Source organism: Phyllobates terribilis, unplaced genomic scaffold (genome assembly GCF_046119375.1).
Source record: "Phyllobates terribilis strain yellow unplaced genomic scaffold, ASM4611937v1 Scaffold_12__6_contigs__length_324123572, whole genome shotgun sequence".
Lineage (NCBI taxonomy): Eukaryota > Metazoa > Chordata > Amphibia > Anura > Dendrobatidae > Phyllobates > Phyllobates terribilis.
The window spans coordinates 73741990-73764585 of record NW_027362772.1 but is presented as its reverse complement, the minus strand read 5'-3'; the positions used below and the strand labels follow the sequence as shown (position 1 = coordinate 73764585).

The 22596-nt window shown below is 40.1% G+C and overlaps 1 protein-coding gene across 1 annotated transcript in view; it reads right to left on the bottom strand.

Annotated features, from left to right (window-relative positions):
• Positions 1–22372, bottom strand: part of SHANK1 (SH3 and multiple ankyrin repeat domains 1) — a 619704-nt gene extending 597332 nt beyond the window's left edge. Inside the window, exon 1 of the mRNA XM_073655995.1 lies at positions 21778–22372. The gene's annotated coding sequence lies outside the window, so the exon portion shown is untranslated. The remainder of the gene's footprint in view (positions 1–21777) is intronic.
• Positions 22373–22596: the final 224 nt, after the last annotated feature.

Genomic DNA, 22596 nt, shown 5'->3' with positions numbered 1-22596 from the left:
GCAGCGCCAGAGAATTGACGAATGTTTCCATGATGTGCAATGAATGTCATAAGTAGGACAAACCCTTTAAGAGTCTGAAATCGTTGTGAACCATGTTGGCTCACGGATCAGAATAGCAAATATTTTTAAACAGATTGAACAAGATGTTCACATAATTATTATGCATGTATTTAGCAAGCACTGGAAGCCGTACAAACAAATATTCTTTACGTCTCCAGCCAGATTTCAAGAATATTATCCGAAGAAAAGAGAGTAAGAAGTAATATAATATGTGTGCGTGTATCTACATCTGTGAGCTAAAGTATGTTATCGGCACTGGCATCCTACATGACCATTACAGAACCTGCAGAAAGAAGGAGGATGGTTGCCCTCGTTCATTCTCTTAAAGGGGATATGATCCTATATTAGGCTTTTTGGGCAAGAGGTACACCTAGACTTTTTGGTTTATGGCTACATTTGGATTTTTTGGACGGACTAGGGATATTCCTAGAGTTATTAGCCAGGTAGGGCTACGCCTAAATTTTTGGGGGAGATTAGAGGTACACCTAGACTTTTCAGGCAGGCTAGGTCTACAACTAGTCTTTTTATCTATGAGCTAGACCAAGACTTTATGGCTTAGATCTACATCCAGACTTTATGGCTTTAAGACTTTATTAATTTTTGGGTGGACTATACTACACACCTAGAGTTTTAAGCCAGGCAGGGCTACACATAGATTTTTGGTGAGGCTAGGGTCACACCTAAACTTTTAGACCTAGGCCTCCACCTGGACCTTTTTGGCTTAAGGCTATACCTAGACTTTGACAAGGGTTACACCTAGATTTTTAGACCTAGGCCTCCACCTGGACCTTTTTGGCCCAAGGCTTTACCTGAACTTTGACAAGGGTTACACCTAGACTTTAAGACCTAGGCCTCCACCTGGACCTTTTTGGCTTAAGGCTATACCTAGACTTTGACAAGGGTTACACCTAGATTTTTAGACCTAGGCCTCCACCTGGACCTTTTTAGCCTAAGGTTATACCTAGACTTTGAAAGGGGTTACTAGTAGACTTTTAGACCTTGGCCTACACATGGACCTTTTTAGCCTAAAGCTATATGGAGACTTTGACCAAGGGTTACACCTAATCTTTTAAACCTAGGCCTCCTGGACCTTCTCGGCTTAAGACTATACCGAGACTTTGGCCAAGGGTTACACCTAGAACTACACTTACATTTTTTGGGTGGGCTAGGGCTATATCTTGATTTTTAAACATATTAGGGCTACACCTGTATGAACATCTCAACACAGCTAATTTCCAAGACTGACAAGCCTTCAGATCACTGCCTGAGAACTGTTAAAGTAAATAAGAAAGTCAAATTGGTCAGAAGAGCGTAGAACATTTCATGATCTCATCTGCCGTTCACATCTTTCTTTATATTTATGCTGAAAAAATGTGAGGAGTTAGGAAATTTACAGAAAGGATGAGTTCCCCATTGTATATCACTTTGTCACACAACTATATTTCTAGCAGCCAATAGACTGCTCCCAAAGGCCATTATGATGTTGAGGATGCTTTGAGGAGATGTTCCATTGAGTTCCTCCATAACGGTGAAATACCCATTATATTTACAGTAAATTATTACACTTCATAAATGGTGCTGTGAGAACATAAGCACTTGCAAATATCATACAACAACCCTAAGGGGAACATTTCCTATTTTGGACCCAATAAAGAACCAATTCTACACCGGATGACCCCAATACACAGGGTGTAGTGAACTTGGCACCAAGAACTCTTGTTGGGACCTTATGTAGATTACGTATCAGACCCTTGAGATTATTCCTGGATACATGTTTGAACTGAATCTCCTTTTTTCCTATCACTCTAACAACCTGGGTCAATACAGCCCCGTACGCTCATTTTTCCAATTACCATCACGTCCATGTATGCCTGTAATCCCAGTAGATAGGAGACTCTTCTGAAGTGGGATCTCATCAGTCTTGATTTGCTCTTGTTGGTTTATCGGCTTTTGTTTGCATTTCTTTAACAATGCGCAGAAGTGCTGTACATGGTGAATATGTACAGTATATACAGTACAATCATTGGCTGCTCACACACGACACAGGTCATGAGGTCTGTTGACGGACTGGTGAGGTCTACGGATGGTGCTGGGGTCTAATGAAGTCTAAGGGCCGAGACATTGGTAGAGTGTTTGGGCAGGTATGTTGGTGAAGATTGAAGTGCTGGGGTTATGATAAAGTTTGGGTGCTGGGGTGTTGGTAAAGTTTAGGTACTGGAGTTTTCTAAACGTCTAAGTTTAGAGGTGTCGGTGAAGTTTAGGTAGTGGTGTGTTGGTAAAGTCTAGGTACAGAAGTGTTGGCAAAGTTTAGGTCCTGGGGTGTTGGTAAAGTTAAGTGATGGGGCATTGGTACAGTTTAGGTACTGGGGTGGTGGTAAAGTTTAGATACTGGGGTTTTGGTAGTCTAGGTACTTAGATGTTGGTAAGTTTTAGGTACTGGATTGTTGGTAAAGTTTAGGTGCTGAGGTGTTGGTAAAGTTTAGGTCCTGGGGTTTTGTAAAGTCTAAGATCAGAGATGCTGGTAAAGTTTAGGTACTGGGTGTTGGTAAAGTCTAAGTACAGAAGTGTTGGTAAAGTTTAGGTTCTGGGGTGTTGGTAAAGTTTAGGGGATGGGTCATTGGTACAGTTTAGGTACAAAGGTGTTGGTAAAGTTTAGGGGATGGGTCATTGGTACAGTTTAGGTACAAAGGTGTTGGTGAAGTTTAGGTACTGGGGTGTTGGTAAAGTTTAGGAGATGGGGCATTGGTACAGTTTAGGTACAAAGGTGTTAGTAAAGTTTAGGTACTGGAGTGTTGGTAAAGTTTAGGAGATAGGGCATTGGTACAGTTTAGGTACTGGGGTGTTGGTGAAGTTTAGGTACTGGGGTGTTGGTAAAGTTTAGGAGATGGGGCATTGGTGCAGTTTAGGTACAGATGTATTGGGGAAGTTTAGATACTGGCGTGTTGGTAAAGTTAGGTGATGGGGCATTGGTGCAGTTTAGGTACAAAGGTGCTGGTAAAGTTAGGTGATGGGGCATTGGTACAATTTAGGTACAGAGGTATTGGTAAAGTTTAGGTCCTGGGGTTTTGCAAAGTCTAAGTTCAGAGGTGTTGGTAAAGTTTAGGTACTGGGTGTTGGTAAAGTCTAAGTACAGAAGTGTTGGTAAAGTTTAGGTTCTGGAGTGGTGGTAAAGTTTAGGTTCTGGGGTGTTGGTAAAGTTAAGTTATGGGGCATTGGTACAGTTTAGGTACAGAAGTGTTGGTAAAGTTTAGGTTCTGGGGTGGTGGTAAAGTTTAGATACTGGGTTTTGGTAGTCTAGATACAGAGGTGTTGGTGAAGTTTGGGTGCTGGGGTGTTTGTAAAGTCTAAATACAGAGGTATTGGTGAAGTTTAGGTACTGTGAAGTTAGTAAATTATTGGTGCTGGCGTGTTTGTAAAATCTAGGTACTGTGATGTTTCTGAACTTTAGTTGCAGAGGTATGGATAAAGTTTGGATGCTGAGATACATTGATGTCTGAGTACTAGACTGTTGGTAAAACCTGGATGTTGGAGTGTTGATGAAGTCTGGGTAGCTAGTGTCTGGTATTTGAGGCCTTGTGTCTCCTACATAGTCATATAGACACAGTTCATGCGTACTGCTCTTGACATTAGGGGTGGTTGGAAAGCTTTTGGATACTAGGCATATATATATAGTCAATACTTCTTTATTCCCAATAGATACTGATAGCAGAGGGCTTTTTTTATTGATCCAAACCTTAGGACATCCTTAGTGTCTGGCTGGGCATTGAGCATCTTTTAGAAAGGGTGCGTTGTGTAAAATATCTCCAAGCTCCTCCCAATTGTCTGTCCAGTTTTATTTACAAAAAGGGGCTAGTCAGTTGATCCCTTGGGGACACTCAATTAGAGCGAAACCCAACTATACATGCAGAGTGCTCTACTTGTTGCCTACCACCACCCCCTAATCATCAAGGCATTTAGAGGTCCATCCGTTGTGCCACTGCCTCGACTTGGAAAATGTAGGGCACCTTATAGGCTCGTCTGGTGACAAACCTCTTTGAAAATGTAAAAAATAGTCCTGTTCTCTGCTCTAAACCCAATGCCTTCAGCGTTTTTTGCAATAAGAAAGCTGCTCCGAGAAACCAGACCAGTGCAAGTACTCTGAAAACCTCTGATTTAATACAACAAATCTGGGACATCACTCCAGAGACCGCCATAACCTAATTCAGCAAATAATCTACCTTAGTAACGTTTGAGGGTTTCGCCTTTCATTGCACAGCTACATGATACAGCCACCTGCCATCCCAATAAATAATGGAGGTAATAAGCTGGTCATAATGAGGCTATGGCCTGGATCTTGCACGCTTTGCAAGAGATCCCAACCGCAGCCAAAGGATTTGCAGATGTTTCTGCATATGAATAGCTGGAGTGGGCGTCTCATCCTGCCGCTGTCACATCGTGCAGGTCAGCAGTTGCCAGTTCCAAGTGAGTGATGGTTTTAATAAGTTATAAAACCTTTCCCGTTCTCCAGCCACCGCCAGCAAATGAGCTCCTCAGAGCCTGTTCATACAGCTCCAACATGGGTACATCGGGGCAGAGGCTCCTCGTCCTCATAGATCTGCACTGACTACATGTGAAGACCTATATTGTGTTCTTGTCACTAAAGGAAGGTCCAGACATGCTGGAAATACAGCTTGGACCGCACACCCCATGCTGAGCATTTTCGTATCTCCAGACACAGAGTTTCACAGTGGATTTAACTCTTAGCCTGAAATTTCTGAGCATATTTTGCTCCAGAATTGTTACAGATTTGGAGCTACTTCTCCCCCCACATCTGCACCGACCCTTATATTGGTTGTCCACCTTCAAAATAATAAAATAAGTCATGTTCACCTGCTCCGACCACCATGTGCCTAGTGCACACCGGACCAGTGATATGAAGTGATGATGTACACTTCACTTGACTAATGAGACCTGTGATTGTCTGCAGCGGTCAAGTAGCCAATCACAGTCATGGGGTGCCTCTGTGGAGACCACCAGAGTGGCCTGCACTTTATTCCCGATGATTACAGGAGGTAAGTATGCCTGATTTTATTATTTGTTAACCATTTTGTGTTGAAACCAAATAACCCCTTTAATCCTCTTCAGGCTGCTTCCCTTTAACCATCTCTGTCACTTCTGTTGGGGCCCAACAACCCATTTTAATCCTTTTCAAGATATGACCTGTTTTCTGAAGATAGTAAATGGTCCAACTAACCAGCCATATTTCCTCCTCCTTGTAGTCAACTGGAATTTGCACACTGCATGTGACATGTACAGGGCACGGTATGAAGTCTCGCTTTGCATTGATGGGAAAAATAGGCATGGATAGCTACAGAGAAGGAATGGGCAAGAAGGGTCAAGCAGGAATATTTCCCATTCATTTTATCAATGACCAATAATTATACCATCTTTACTATTGTTCCATGATGAAAAGCGTCAGCTAGCCAACTGTGGGGGTTTGTATTAGGCTACATGCCTGCCTGCGGTTTCCTGACTTCCTCCGCCTGCCAGTGGTCTCCTGCACTCCACCTGCCTGCCTGCGGTTTCCTGATGTCCTCTGCCTGCCTGTGGTCTCCTGCACTCCACCTGCCTGCCTGCAACTTCCTGATGTCATCCTTCTGCCTGCAGTTTCCTGCACTCTACCTGCCTGCTTGCAGTTTCCTGATGTCCTCTGCCTGCGGTCTCCAGCACTTCACCTACCTGCCTGCACTCTCCTGTCCCTTAGCTGTCCATGTCCCGTGTGCCCCTCCTATCTGCTGCGCTGATGCCCGTGGTCCATGTGCCCACCCAGACCTTGGGTTTGGAGCATCCTTCTCCCTGGTGAGTCTAACAGCCGTTCTATTCATTCTTATAGGAGTGCTGAAGACCAACCGAACGTAGAGCTCTATCTCCAGTGGTCCCATTGAGAATGAATGGAGCAGAGGTGCAAATGATCATGCAGTACTCCAGTTATATGAGGCTCTTCAGAGCCCCAATTTTTGGGATCGGTGTTGTCCCAGCTGTCAGACCTCCAGCCATCGAGAGGTTATCCCGTATCCCACGGTTAGAAGATAACTTCCAAATTTGGGAATACTCCTTCAAACCCCCATAAACAATAATTAGATCATTCAGCCAACAGCAATCTCTCCCAACTCCCCCCACAATGTCTGCCAAGTGCTCCTGTGTTCTGCAGGAGAGAGCCCCCACACTTCTATTGCGTTGGCTTATCTCCCGGAGAACAAAAGGATTGGTGGTCCAAAATCAGAGATGCCAGATCCTTTTCTGCCAAGACATCAGGGAAAGTTGGGAGGCCCCCCATAAGGATTGGACTGTTGGCCGATCCCACCGATATTGGTGGATCCGTCTGACGTTTGTTTAATGTGTATAGAACCCTTCATTGACAATCCTGTGTCTTTTTCGTCTCAAAGGGTGGAATTCTGCTTTCTGTGGAGCTATTGGACTGCAAAGGACCCATATATTGTTCTTAGACAGAGGCCCTCCTCTGTCCACCAGTGGATGGCTCTAATCCTGACTGGTCTGTAAGTTGACTACAGCGGTTCCTCAACCATGTACTCCATTCTTGTACTAAAGGTGGAAACCCTAAAATTAGGCAAATGAGTCAATATAGTATACAACGCTCAAGGAAATGTCAAGTCACCAGGTTTCTTCCATCTTCATAATTTTCGGAGCCTAAAAGAAAAATTCTAGAGTTCCCCAATATACTGAATGGCGGCTACCGCCAGGTTCTTTTGCTCCCAGATTCTCACTTTGGAAAAAAGAAAAGAGAACAATTGTTGCAGCCATATTAAGATGGAACAAAAGCAAACACACGGACTTAGAAGATATCAAGGGAGCTCGACAATAATTACAGCTGTTGATCCTTAATATCGTTGTGTAAAGCACTCAAAGCCCTTTCAGACACCACTATAGAAAAGAGCTGTATTTACTATGAGGGATTACGGAGACACACAAGCCCGGGGCGTTCTAGTTCAAAGGCAACTGAAAAATGACTTCTTTCATATTTTATAAGAGGAATTGGATGGGGCCACCTTCTCACGTCACTCTTGATTAATAATTGGATTTAGAATACAATTAAATGGATATTTCTGTCTTTAATACAAAGCCATCATCAGAAAATGATCTATTGTTTAATGTATTTTTTAAAATATTTTTTGGCATTTTTTTTTACATATGAAATGTATTAGTAATCTTGCAATTCTCGCACTGGCCATTGGGGCTTTTTTAGACTCTAACTTCCTGTTGTTTCAGGAAATGCACATGTACATTAGCCACAGTGACCCTATCTATTATATTGAAGCGCGAATGGGTGTGTTCAAAGGTCATTGTGAAGGGAGGGGGAGCAGGTGGAGCCACGACATCACCTATTGTGCCTATTGTGACTGGTTGATCCTGTGTTATCAACTGTGCATAGAGGAGTAACCTTTCATTGTAATCCTGCCTCTGATGATAATGAGTCTGCTGAAAACTCTTCCTGAAAGGACAGGAAATTAGAGTTTAAAAAATCCCCAGTGGACAATGTGAAAATTGCAAGATTACTAATTTTTTTAGAATAGAATGTCACCGGTCAAGGTAATCCTGCCTCTGCTGATAAGGAAACTGCTGTATACTCAGACAGGAAGCGTTAGTCTAAAAAAGCCCTAGTGACTAGTGTGAAAATTGCAAGATTACTAATTTTATCAGCTGAGTAGAGAATGTTATTTGTCATTGGAATCATGCCTCTGCTGATAAGGAAACTGCTGTAAACTCATACAGGAAGTGTTAGTCTAAAAATACCCCAGTGGCCAGTGTGAAAATTGAAAGATTACTAATTTTGTTATCAGCTGAGTGTAGAATGTTTTCGGTCATTGTAATTCTGCCTCTGCTGATAAGGAAACTGCTGCAAACTCATACAGGAAGTGTTAGTCTAAAAAAGCTCCAGTGGCCAGTGTGAAAATTGCAAGACTATTAATTTTGTTTTCTGGAGTCTTTTTTTAACAAAAATCTTGATGAGATTTTTTGTTTTGTTTTTGCAAATTACAAGATTACTAATTTAGTCTTTTAATAAAGATCGTGATATGTAAAAAAAATTGCCCAAAATTTTTTAACATAGAAGGTAATTTTGTGATGATAGTTTTAATTCAAGAAAAACTTGATAATATGACGATGTGATAAGAATGCTTCACTCTACGTAGAGAGGGAATTGGTCCACCATTTTTCCAGATCCCGTCGCACTGAATCATCAATTGCGACTTTTTAAAAAGTTTCAAAAATTGGCGCAAATATTCTCTTGTCCCCTCCCCTGGAGTGATTGTATGTACGCCAATTATTTTGGTGCAAACTTTGCGCCATTTAGCAAGACTTGGGAAATTTTTTTCTCCCTAAAAAGACCCAAATAAAAAAGTCAACGACATTTTTTTATTTTCTCAAACCGTGCGCGCCATGTTGATGCATTTGGTGCAAAAAAAGTTAGCGGATAGCACAAGAGCAAAAAAAAAGAAAAACTGCTTCAAAAAATCACAAGTGATGAATTGGGGCCATAGTTTGTGTTAGTTCAGTTGTAACGTCCCATAATAGATTTGTGGATTCATGGCGACCAACTCAATTTAATCTCAACGCAGAAGGAATAAAACAAACTCAAGAGTAAAGTATTCCCCTCTCGTAATTACCTACAGCCATGCACAGACTGATGTCTTGGGAGTGTGAAGGAATCCTTGTGGTTTTCTAAGGTCACCTGGCAGACATCCACTTCGGGCTGTATCATTGATACGTCTTTGGTAGCAAAATTGTTTTTGAGAAGCGGTTCCTTTTTCTTTCTTTTTTTTTTTTTTAGATCAGCGGCACAGAACCATCGCGCTGATAATCCCGGGGGATCGGACCGTAATGTACTGTAGTTAAGAAGCCCTGACATTGACCTCTGTCTCTGCAATCATGTCGAGAATTTACCAAGCAGGAATCCCTCGGGCAGATCTTGGAGAAATGGACCCCTCCACATTTCCGTTGCCTTAAGCTGAGATTTTACTACAATTATTCTAAAAAATATTAATTTTTACAGAATTCTTCACACCTCATAATTCTTTAAACCGTCTTGTACTTAATATACAAATTAAAGGGAAGCTATCATTAGAAAACGATTCATTGTTTAAATCAGATTTAATTTAGTTTTTCATTTTTGGCAATTTTTTTTTCTCATCCTGATTTTTGTTAAAAAAAAAAAAAATAACAATTTGTGGTCTTGCAATTTTCACACTGGCCACTGGGGCTCTTTTAGACTCACACTTCCTGTCTGAGTTTACAGCAGTTTCCTTATCAGCAGAGGCCGGATTACCTTAACCAGTAACATTCTACTTAGAAGTGATAAAAAAATTAGTGGTCTTGCAATTTTCACACTGGGGCCTTTTTAGACTAACACTTCCTGTCTGAGTTTACAGCAGTTTTCTCATCAGCAGAGGCAGGATTATCTTGACCGGTAACATTATATTTACAAGTGATAACAAAATTAGTAATCTTGCAATTTTCACACTGGCCATTGGGGATTTTTTAGACTTTAACTTCCTATCCTTTCAGGAAGAGTTTTCAGCAGACTCCTTATCATCAGAGGCAGTTTACAATGACCGGTTAATCCTCTATACACAGTTGATAACATAGCCACTAATCACAATAGGTAATGACCCTGCTCCCTCTCCCTTCACAATGAGCTTTGCACATACTCATTACATGCTTCAATACAAAAGATAGTCTGATCATTGTGTAATGTACATGTGTTGTTTCCTGAAACAACAGGAAATTGGAGCCTAAAAAAAACTGTGGCCAGTGTGAGAATTGCAAGATTTCTATTTTATATTGAAGAATTTAAAAAAAATAATACATGTAATAAAAAAAACCTGATTCAAACAATGCAATTTTCTTTAAAGCAATTTAATGCTGAAGCTACATTAACACATTCATTTTATGTCACTGCTTTTAATTGGGGTCTTAGATATGATTTTTCGGAACAGCGCTCCTGCAGGTCAGATGTGGTACTGCAAGTGAAAAGTATCAATATCGTAAACAATATTTCTACTCCAAGAATTATAATGATACATGAACAACATAACACTACAGTATCCCAAGGTGTTAAAAGCAAATCTGATCCGTGTTACATCTGAACAACTCGACACAGAAGCTCATAATGCTGTTTTCATGCATAAATTAGCATAAAAATGAATAGAATGCTAATTTGACACCTACTAATGTGCAAAATTCAAGTTCTTATTACCAAGTTGTTAATATAAAGAAAGCACATTGCCAACACCAGCAAGCACAGCGAAGGTTCTGCTTATATCCATAATATAAGTTTTGTTGCAAAAATGGTGGACCAAGCAACAAAAAAAAAAAAAAGCAGCGATGAACTCGAATTAGAAGCCTAGTAATGGCAATAAAGAAGGAAAAATCATAGACCTTTTCATAGAACTTTTCCAAAAATATTAAACTGTCAGAATAAAATTTGCGGAGTTGAACATTTTGATTTGCCGAGATTACACATGACACCGGCACAGATTGTTTCAGCCGGTATGTTTTTCAGAAATGTAAATTTCAAATTTATTACTTGTGAGCAGATGTTATAAAAAAAAAAAAAAGAGAAATAAAACTTTACAATTTTTCAGAGTATTTAATCCCAATATTTGGTTGAACACCTTCAATACTATGAAGACAACTAATTCTCTAAAGACCACCACCACTGAGTTTCTATCAGCTCTTCACACTTTTTGGGTATGTGCACACAGAGTTTTTTGAACAGATCCATTATAAAAAACAAAAAACTAAAAAATAACTTAAAAAAACGCTTGAAACACTTGTCTTATTCAGTTCTATTGTAAAGCGACTTATTGGTCATGCATTCTGTTTTTTGAACATTTAGTTTTGGAAAACTGTCTGGTCGGAAAAAATAAAGTGCATATTACTTCTTTATTCAAATTGTCTCTTCAGAGAAGAAGAGGACTTGAACTCTAGTGGCACCTATTGGAAGTAGCAATCCTAAAAGTCAATATCGACCCTTGCCACATGACTTAAGATAACAGTTAATCCAGAATCTCAATTTTCAGACCCGTGTTTCGGGGTGTTTGCCCCTCCTCAATGCAAAGAATGAGATCCGATTTGGTAGCACAAGAGGCTTCTGACTGACGTCTAAGTGGTAATGATCTCACGCTTTGCACTGAAGAGGGGCAAACACCCCGAAACATGTGTCTGTAAATTGAGATTCCGGTTTAGCAAGTCAAGTGGCAAGGTTCGTTAAAGGGTCAATATTGACCATTTTTTGCTGCGCTTTTTCAGGTAGGTGGAATGAAGTTCGCAGAGTCTATTTTTACAAAAACTGTCAATTGGCTAAATTTCCAGACATTGATTGTCATTTGTAATCCAGACTTGTAGGGGGGTTGAATACTTTTTCCAACTCCTTTTTTTAAAAAATTTTCTCTTGAACTCAACTTTTTCTAACACTTTTTGAATTTTCAAAAATAAGTAATATCAGTGAAGGTTGTGCGGTGATTTTTTTTCTTTTTACAGGTAGACTTTCACACACAAGGATGAGAGGAAAGGGCAGAGACTAAATATGTAAGGTGACAGACTCACCCCTGCTGATGAAAGGTCAGCACATAGGCTGATCGGAATAGAAAAATTCTAAAGACGCCTTCACTCATGCATAAAGATCTCCAGATTTGATAGAAAGAACAGTCCGGCTTTGTATCAATGTTTTAATGAGCGGGATTTTCTAGCTTTTTTGGTATATTTTTAGGATCTCCGAAATTGAGAGCAGCCACTTAGCGCGTGACTTATTAGTACTCATCAAATATACACGCCTAGACCAGAAGAGTGAGCAGCAAGGCTCTAATCCTAAGTATTAGGGCTAATGCCTGATGGAATCTATTTTGTGAAAAATTTGAAGACTACGCGTCTCCGAGCCTGGATGTTGTTTTATCTCTATCCACCTTACTCCGCTCTGTTCCCTAATAATCCAGTCTCCTACACATCAAAGGGCTTAAAATGTGCTGAAATCGGCTGAACAAGAAGATAGAAGAATCCGGCCTCAGCAAGGAACCCAAAGGGGCTTTAACTTCCCCACAAAGGAGGGGGGTATGGAAATTCTGCGAAAGGAGTTAAAAGGGATAGAAGACGCTCAGCAGCTTCAACTCCCTCTGCCAACTCTGTTGAGAAGCCATTCATCGACTCCCAAATTCTCAAAGGACGGGATTTTGGCCAAGGGCATCCGACTTGAAAGCAGGGGTAAAGGTATCAATACAATCTCTTATGTCACTAAATTCGACCTGCTATGGATTAAAAGTTAATCATCCGCCATGTCACAAAGTGGATCTGTATATTAGGTAATTACATATTAATTAGAGGGAAAATAACATCAGAAAATGACCTATTGTTTAAAAAATAGAAATCTTACAATTTTTACTCTTGTCACGGGGACTTTTTTAGACTCATAATACTTGTCTTTTCAGGAAGAGTTTTCAGCCGTCTCATTATCATCAGAGGCATGATGGCAACGACAGATAACAGAGCTGATAATACTAGATACACAAATCATATTAGGTGATGTCACAGCTCCCCTTTCCTTTCACAGTGACCTTTTGACACGCTCATTAGATGCTTCAATAGCCATTGTGGCTATGTACATGTGTTGTTTCCTGAAACAGGAAGTTAGAGTCTAAAATATCCCCAGCCCCAGTGGCCGGTGTGAGAATTGCAAGATTTCAAATATTTCTTTTAAATATCAATTATGATATGTTAAAAAATTGCCAAGAATTAAAAAAAATGCATTTAACACAGAAACTTGACTTAAACAATAATTTTCTGATGTTAAATCATGTTTCAGTTCTTTGTTTTTATGTGAGTTTAAAAATAAAAATAAATCCTGAAATATTATGGTTTTGTCACGGGTGTGTCAGATGTGACAGACAATCGCTCTGCAGTTGGTTGCAGGAGATCCCTTCATTTGGCATTACAGACACCTTCTTAGCTGTCTCACTCTAGGACCCAGCGGCAACCTCCCTCCTGCTCTAATTGACAATCAGGCCTGGGTGTTTAAATACTTTCCTGGTTGCTACACAGAGGCACCGGTGATATTCACATGACCCCTTCTGAAGGCTTGGAGCAATTACAGTTCTTACTTCCTCTCTGGTGCTAAGAGGACTTGTTTGCCATCTCTGTGAAGTCAACTCAAGCTAAGCTACTTCCCCCGTGTCTGTCTCCCCTTGCTATCTTTAGTTATCAATGGGGATCGACTAGCGAGCATCCTACTCCTTCCCTATCTAGGGCCAAACGCTAGGGAAATACAGGGATAGGTTCTTGTGCGGCGATTGGTGAGAAACCAATATAGGGTCGGTAGGGGGAGATAGGGTGATATCAGATCAGCCTAGGAGGTCTCCACTTCCCCCTTTCCCTAGTGTCTGGGCTCCCTTCCCCTCATCCCTTCATGTCGCACTTTGTCTTTCCTCACTGTGTGTCACAGGTTTACACATCTTTAGCTAGAGAACACACCCCAGGCTGATATTTCCTGTTGCTGCTGGTCACCAACTTTGCTGTGTAGATTGGGACAGAATTTGCAGAGGGAAAGGCATTTCTGAAATGTCTGTTGTACTGTATCTGTATACAGCTCCCAAGTCAGGGGAATGGACTATAATCCATATTGTTCTGGAGACTCTTTTGTGACAATTAACTCTTATTTATGATCAATACCAGAATAAGAGTGAGCTTATAGGAACTGCCTTATAGTTCCTGCACTGTACATAGGGGCAAAAAAATGCGAGAGGGCTTTACCAAGCACTACAGGATCTTATTATCCATATAGTGGACCATCACTACATTTCTATAAAGTGTCCCAGGAGCCATTTTTCAACGCCACAATGCCATGCCGCATGTTGCTTTTGCTCTTGTGATCAGCCTGCGTGGCCTAAATGTGATACAATATCCCGCAGCGTCTCCGGACTTATCTCCCATCGAGCACAACTGGGACGTCATTAGTCGGTGATTAAACAGGAGCTGCCAGCAGTGGATCTTGATGATTTTCCCGAGTGCATTCAGCGCCACAGAACATTCATCAGACCATTGATAATTAACCGCACTGATAGCAGCCAAAACTGCACATGCATGGATTTCTGTACGTATCGAACTCCAGACTCAATAAGATGTTTTGAAATTTTCGTTTCCATTTTTCCATCATTTCCAAATCAGTAACACGTCTATCCTTCCGATCATTTCCATAATTTCATGACTTTTCCTTCTGGATGTTACAATTTCAATATTGGGTCATTTTTAGATTAGCTAAAAAGAAGACGGGTGCTGAATTACTTCTGTAATCTCTGCATTCCCCATTGGTGCACTTGCAGTTGGGAGTTGGCTAACGAGGGTAAAAAATGCTGCATATGGATAGAGTAACTGCTTCACAGTAGAGTCCACCTTCAATAGGCAGATGCCTATAGCAATAATTCACATTTGGTCTCCTCTTACTGATACCAAACTCCTTCTTCCATTTAAGAATAGGAGGTCCTTATGTTTGGCCACAATGCCATTCTCCCCATCCCTCCATGGTGAATGACCCATCCTATGCCATTCTCCCCATCCCTCCATGGTGAATAACACATCCTATGCCATTCTCTCCATCCCTCCATGGTGAATGACCCATCCTATGCCATTATCCCCATTCCTCCATGGTGAATGACCCATCCTATGCCATTCTCCCCATCCCTCCATGGTGAATGATCCATCCTATGCCATTCTCCCCACCCCTCCATGGTGAATGACCCATCCTATGCCATTCCCTCTATCCCTCCATGGTGAATGAACCATCCTATGCCATTCTCCCCATCCCTCCATGGTGAATGACCCATCTTTTGCCATTCTCCCCATCCCTCCATGTTGAATGACCCATCCTATTCCATTATCCCCATCCCTTCTTGGTGAATGACCCATCCTATGCCATTATCCCCATCCCTCCATGTTGAATGACCTATCCTATGACATTCTCCCCATTTCTCCATGGTGAATGACCCATCCTATGCCATTCTTCCCAACCCTCCATGGTGAATGACCCATCTTTTGCCATTCTCCCCATCCCTCCATGGTGAATGACCAATCTTTTTCCATTCTCCCCATCCCTCCATGTTGAATGACCCATCCTATGCCATTCTCCCCATCCCTCCATGTTGAATGACCCATCCTATGCCATTCTTCCCATCCCTCCATGTTGAATGACCCATCCTATGCCATTCTCCCCATCCCTCCATATTGAATGACCCATCCTATGCCATTCTCCCCATTTCTCCATGGTGAATGGCCCATCTTATGCCATTCTCCCCATCCCTCCATGTTGAATAACCCCTCCTATTCCATTCTCCCCATCCCTCCATGTTGAATAACCCCTCCTATTCCATTTTCCCCATTCTTCCATGTTGAATGACCCATGCTTACTTTGTAGCATTTAGGTTTTGGGGGAGCCGTACACAAAGCCAACCCAAGCAGTACCCCTTCTTCGTGGACTCTATTGCACCCACATGCTTTTATGGTGTCTGCACCTTTGGGATCAAAGCCAAGTTACGAGTAACGAGCCTGAAGATACCTACAGTAAATCGCCAACAATTCATTAACTTAGTTCCCTTTTGTATTCTGGCATTATACAACCAATACATAAAGGTTAACTTTGGCTCAGTATTTTCTCTCTGCCGCCGTGGAAGAGTAAACAGACGAATAATTGCTCGCGTTAATCAACTAAAAATGATTGCACGCTTTTACTCACAACATTGCCTAATTAAAGGAAATGCTGGAAGGAGATGAAATCAGAGGATTCAATAATGCAAAGAGAAATAGGATTACAAAGCTCTCGCCACGTCGGTGACAAAGGATTTAACGTCCCCTTGCTGGATCATCCAACGTGTTTAACAACCACACTATGAGAGCGGAGCCGAATTGGCCTTTTTATATGTTCATAGCGTGAAAAGAAGAGTTCGTCATGTCCTGCTCTTCTCGTTCATTAGTGTGATAAATATGTTCACATGGAGGAGTTAATTCACCCTAATTGCAATATACACGTCCGACCACAAGCCTTTCCTTCCGCTTTGTCTCTCAGACTATGTACCTAGAGCAACTGCTGCAAGATAATGTCTTCCTTTGTCTTTTTCTGCCAGAAATTTAGATAAGAATCACTTCCCATAATTCTTTATCTTTGCATCATCCGCTACCTGATTCAGAAAGCAATTCTGCTGCATCGAAGAGTCTATAAACCAATTCCCTTAAAGTAGCTCTCCAGCAAATTTTTGTTTTTGCAAATATAATACTATCTCTCCTGCATATTTTAGCTGTCATTTGTTTCATCCTAGGTGCATCTATGAACTCTTTAATTATGGGCAGCTGCAACATGTGATCTCTAGTCTGACCACCCGTTGAGATACATGTTCTGCTGGGCAGACATGAGGTCAATCTCTGACTTCCTGTTAAATACAGGATGATGTCATCACCTATCAAATCCCAACTGCCAGCTCACAGACCACTCCCCACCAAGCTCTGCCCTCTGCTTTATAAAAGAGTTCAGTGATACACTAGATGAGTTCAGTGATACACTAAACGAGTTCATTCAATGATAAACTGCAATCATAACACTTCCCTAACTCATACTGCCTGTCTGCACTCTCTGTGTATACTGTGTGCAGAATGTCTAGTGTATTCAGTGAGGTAAAGCTTAAATCTGTCTCGCTGCCTCCTGTTTGTAAGAACTGACAGAAAGAAGCTTATCACAAGCAGGAGGCAGGGAGACAGAAGATTATATAGAATGCACTGAAACTCTGTAGTGTACACTTTCAGTATGCCACTGATCTATCATTAGCCACCCTTACAATAGGATAGGAATAAAAGCCGAGCATGCACAGGTAATAGGACTCCTCCGGCACTGCAAAAGAGAAGGTATCGTCTTTGATATGATTCACCAAATGCTGACTATATTTTAGAGAAGAAGGAATCAACATGGCAGAGAACCCTAAATGGCATATCGAATAAAACCAGCATATATAAGAGCACAATATGCGCAAAAATACCTGGAGTGCGGCTTTAAAAGCGTACTGAGAGTAAGCAGAACCAAGCTAAGATGAATAAACAGTCACCGAGGGCTCTGCTGCTATGATCTTTAGTGGGGGCATGAAATGTTTCCCTTTTGTCCATATGTGAATGACAGATCACTCACAGCACTCCTACTTCTGCTCTACTTCTGCATAGACAGAATAGAGTACCTTTAAGGGGTTTGTCTGGATAAGACAACCATTTTGAAGCACGAAACAATTGATTTTAACTATAATAACAGCTAAACTAGGAGAATCCCATCTTAACTAGGACAATCTCATCTAAACTAGGAGAATCCCATCTAAAGTAGGAGAAACCCATCTAAACTAGAAGAAACCCATCTAAACTAGGAGAGTCCCATCTAAACTAAGAGAATCCCATCTAAACTAGGACAGTCCTATCTAAACTGGGAGAATCCAATCAAAACTAGGAGAATCCCATCTAAACTAGGAGAAACCCATCTAAACTAGGATAATACCATATAAACTACATCTAAACTAGGAGAGTCCCATCTAAACTAGAAGAGTTCCATCCAAACTAGGAGAGTCCCATCTAAACTAGGGCAATCCCATCTAAACTAGCACAATCCCATCTTAACTAGGAGAGTCCAATCTAAACTAGGAGAGTCTCATCTAAACTAGGACAATCCCATCTAAACTAGGACAATCCCATCTAAACTAGGAGAGTCCCATCTAAACTAGGACCATCCCATCTAAACTAGGACAATCCCATCTAAACTAGGAGAGCCCCATCTAAACTAGGAGAATTCCATCTAAACTAGGACAATCTCATGTAAACTAGGAGAGTCCCATCTAAACTAGGAGAGTCCCATCTAAACTAGGAGAGTCCCATCTAAACTAGGACAATCCCATGTAAACTAGGAGAGTCCCTTCTAAATTAGGAGAGTCCCATCTAAACTAGGAAAGTCCCATCTAAACTAGGAGAGTCCCATCTAAACTAGGAAAGTCCCATCTAAACTAGGAGAGTCCCATCTAAACTAGGAGAGTCCCACAATCATCTGGTTTACAAAATAAAACAGGTTCTTCAAATGACTATCCTGTAGAGTAGAAACGAGAGGCTACTTGTAATCAGCCCACCAAACTCCTAAAGAAGTTCAGAAGTCATTGGGCTCCATTGGACATAAAGTAAGGGTGGGGGCCTTTACTAATATCAAATGCTACTAGCTGGAATTAGGACAGGAGTAATTATTCTAAGTACATCATATAACAAGGAACTGTGTAACAGATGATGTCCTATTATATGACGCTGTCTGAGGTGGCATTCTTGTGATCATCTTTGGTTTTTATGCAACTTTATTAGATTCAAGTTGGAGCTTTGACAAAGTCCAATCCAAGACTTTAATTCCACCTAACCTCTGTATTAAGCATCTTGTCACTAAATGCAGATATAAAGCTCCATATATGATAAATGAAGGGAAAGGTTGGGTGTAATGTTTACATGCTGGCGATATCCGTAGAGAACAGTGTATGCACCATCATTACGTCCATAGAGCGTCCCCTGCAGCTATAGGTTCTGAGATGGTAGAAGGATTCGGAGCACGTCCCCCATATTCATGTGAATACATTGCAATATATAGGGGGCAGATACGTCAGAGGTGGCATTAATTTTCACAAAGAATCACAAATAAATGCAAATGTCTATGCTGCCCTGACGTGTGGTTGTACCCACAGGACGAGCTAAAGCCATAAAGCAAGGCTGGGATCATTGTATTACCCAACAGTTATTATTGCCCATTAGTTACGCTAAACAGGCTGCAACTATGACAAGCAACAGTATGGACAGCAGAGAAGTTCCCAAGGGCAAGAGATCATATTCTTCAGTACAATACATGGTGCTGCTATCGATAGATATATGACAGATAGTTAGATAATAGATAGATGATAGATAGATAGATGATAGATAATAGATAGATAGATAGATAGATAGATACATAACGGACAGAGATAATAGATAGCTATATAATAGATAGCTAGATAATAGATAGATAATAGATAGCTAGATAATAGATAGATAATAGATAGATAATAGATAAATATATAGATATAGATGGATAGATAGATAGATAGATAATAGATAGATAGGTGATAGATAGATGATAGATAGATAGATAGATCATAGGTAGATAATAGATAGATAGATAGGTAATAGATAGATGATAGATAGATCATAGATAGATAATAGATAGATAGATAGATAATAGATATATGATAGATAGATAATAGATAGATAATAGATAGATAGATAGATGATAGATAGATATGGATAGATAGATAGATAGATAAATAGATAGATAATAGATAGATAGATAGATAGATGATAGATAGATAGATAGATAGATGATAGATAATAGATAGATAGATAATAGATAGATAGATGATAGATAGATAGATAGATAATAGATAGATAATAGATAGATAGATAATAGATAGATAATAGATAGCTATATAATAGATATAAGGTTAGATAATAGATAGATAGATAGATGATAGATAGATATGGATAGATAGATAGATAGATAAATAGATAGATAATAGATAGATAGATAGATGATAGATAGATAGATAGATGATAGATAGATAGATAGATGATAGATAATAGATAGATAGATAGATAGATAGATAATAGATAGATAGATGATAGATAGATAGATAGATAGATAATAGATAGATAATAGATAGATAGATAATAGATAGATAGATAATAGCTAGATAATAGATAGATAGATAGATAGATAGATAATAGATAGATAATAGGTAGATAGATAGATAATACGTAGATGATAGATAGATAGATAATAGATAGATAGATAGATAATACATAGATGATAGATAGATAGATAATAGATAGATAGATAATAGATAGATAGATAGATAGATAATAGCTAGATAATAGATAGCTAGATAATAGATAAATATATAGATATAGATAGATAGATAGATAGATAATAGATACATAATAGATAGATGATAGATGATAGATAATAGATAGATAGATAGATAGATAATATATAGATAATAGATAATAGATAGATAATAGATAGATAGATAATAGATAGATAGATGATAGATAGATAGATAATAGATAGATAATAGATAGATAGATAGATAGATAGATGATAGATAATAGATAGATAATAGATAGATAGATAATAGATAGATAGATGATAGATAATAGATAGATAATAGATAGATAGATAATAGATAGGAGATAAATAGATAGATAATAGATAGATGATAGATAGATAATAGATAGCTATATAATAGATATAAGGTTAGATAATAGATAGATAGATAATAGATAGATAGATAGATAGATAATAGATAATAGATAGATAGATGGATAATAGATAGATGATAGATAGATATAAGGATAGATAAGTAACAAAGAATGGAGGGACAGAGAATGTAGCAGATTAACCCTCTCCTATGTGGTTGATGGGATCAATCAGAGGCCAGAGAGTAAGATGTATTATCAGTCCAGTTCAGGTGTAAAGTGAATGATCTTCAGAGCACAGAGCTGACTTGCGCCCTGTACAGACAATCCTTCCCTTCTGCCCATATTCCAGGATAGAGAATAATAAGTTTATAACAAGTCAGTGCACAGAGTCCATTACTGGTTTCCATGAGCGGCTGCGGCGCATTATGTAATTGCCATCATGGCAGTGGACTCAAAACAGAAATCCCATTAGTACAATTCCTCTAAAAGAAGCTGGAAAATATCATCATCTGTGAGATTAAACCAGGACAATAGACATTGCATCACACAAAGGCTCAGACTGGAGAGCTCCCATCCAGGCAGATCATGCTCCTGCCTGGGATTCCAGCACCACAGACTGGACAGCTCCTCATAGAGCCATTAACTCAATCACCAAGTGTCACCTTAAACAGCCCCTCCGCCTGGCTCCCACTCCCAGGGCCTTCATCCTCTTCCTCTTCTTCTTCTTCATGCTACTTTTTTTTTATCTTTTGGGGAAAGATGGAAGCAAATCAGGAATAAGCTGCAAATTACCTTGTGCTATATGGTAATAAGTCTGAGGCTGCCATAGGGGGGAAAGTCAGTGTTTCTCCTCCTGGCACAGTTTAGAGGAGTGCTGACTTTCTGGGTGATACTGACCTCTATGTTATCCTGAATGTGACCCTCAGGAATAATAATGGTGGGGGGCACATACAAGTATGTGACATATATATAATATATACAGTATATGCCACTAGTGAATGAAGATTCCCTTATTTACAAATTCTATTTATTTATTTATCTTTTGTATCTATTGTTCTTATTATTGAACTTGATGGACATGTGTCTTTTTTTCAACTATGTCATCATTTCCTCTTTTTATACATTCTATTTATTTATCTTTTGTATCTATTGTTGTCATTATTAAACCATATTAACTATGGCATTATTTTTGCCCCATAGTTCCTCCAAGGGATGCTTAGATACATGGTGCCAACCTGTATCCATATATACAGAATAAAGCAGTACATGCAGAATACCCAATTCATGATGTAAGGCATTATCAGATGGGAAATGCATGGGATACAAAGGCTTTTTTTTTTTTTGCAGCAACAGCATAGAAATGAGAATGGATGGGGTGGAAAGTAAGTGTCCTACCTGCTGATTTTGGCTGCCAGAGTGCAGACAGGAGGTGACAACCCAATGCAGCAACCTGGCAAGTCACCCTGCTCTTTTGCTTGACATGTTCTCCTGGACGTCACTTCTTTCAAGGCAACCTTTTTTCCCAAATCCGGCTCCAAGCACTCAGTCCCTGTGAATCACTGCAACCCCCACTCTGGCTGCTCCCAGCAGGATGTGGCAGTGTGATACACCGTATTCCTCCCACACACAAGGTCTGGCTGTCTCCTGGTTTTCTATTCCCAGCATCAGTCCAATCTTGTAGCATTGACTAGTCCTGCAGCATAACAGAAATCCACTACTGCTTACTGTAGCAAACCAATGAGCTGGCTAATGCACCCAAGTCCTTTTTTTTTTCCTGCCCAAATTCCTATGATTTTTCAGCATCCCAAGAGCTCTCTCCCCTCCTCCCCTCCATCCACGCACCCCATGGTCCTATATCCTCCTGGTTGCAGACTGGTATCCTTCCCAGCACCTTGTCTCTGGAGGTTGCTTTACAATGCTGCTTTGAGCAGTTTCCCTTGGATGCTCATTCTCCTCTCTCCACGCTTTGTTCTGTCTGCTGCCCCCATCCTGGAGTAAGCACAGCTCTCTCTAGTGTTCATCCACTTCAGCAATGGAATGTCAAAACTTGCTGTTGAGGAATGCACTGGAATAAGTGGACAAATGGACGCATTTCCCAAATATCTGTCACCCTTTATATTATTTCTTTTTTTTATTATATTAGCATTTAATAAAACTGCCATCACCAAATAACATGATCTGATTTATCTGATGCACATGTATATTTTTTGCTTG